General features: G+C 69.8%; 1 protein-coding gene across 1 annotated transcript in view; it reads left to right on the forward strand.

Annotated features, from left to right (window-relative positions):
- The window catches only part of LOC102255489 (RUN and SH3 domain-containing protein 1-like), a 3,164-nt gene that overhangs the window by 2,246 nt on the left and 696 nt on the right, over positions 1 to 222 (forward strand). The window lies entirely within an intron of this gene.

Raw genomic sequence — 222 nt, forward strand, 5'->3', positions numbered from 1 at the left:
GAGGCTCACAGCCCCTCCCCGTGCCCCCCACCCCCTTTCTGTCACCCACCCCTCCTGTGCCCTTCTGCCGGGGAGCGCTCCGGGAAAGGGAAGCCGGGTGGGTCGCTGGGTGACGGGACTAACTCTTTGCTCCCTCTTTCTCCCGCCCTTCCTCGCCTGGCTGCCCATCCGCTGCCCTCCTCTCCCTTCGCACCTGCCCCGCCAATCCCGCCTGCAGCCCGT

Source organism: Myotis brandtii, unplaced genomic scaffold, assembly GCF_000412655.1.
Source record: "Myotis brandtii unplaced genomic scaffold, ASM41265v1 scaffold250, whole genome shotgun sequence".
NCBI lineage: Eukaryota > Metazoa > Chordata > Mammalia > Chiroptera > Vespertilionidae > Myotis > Myotis brandtii.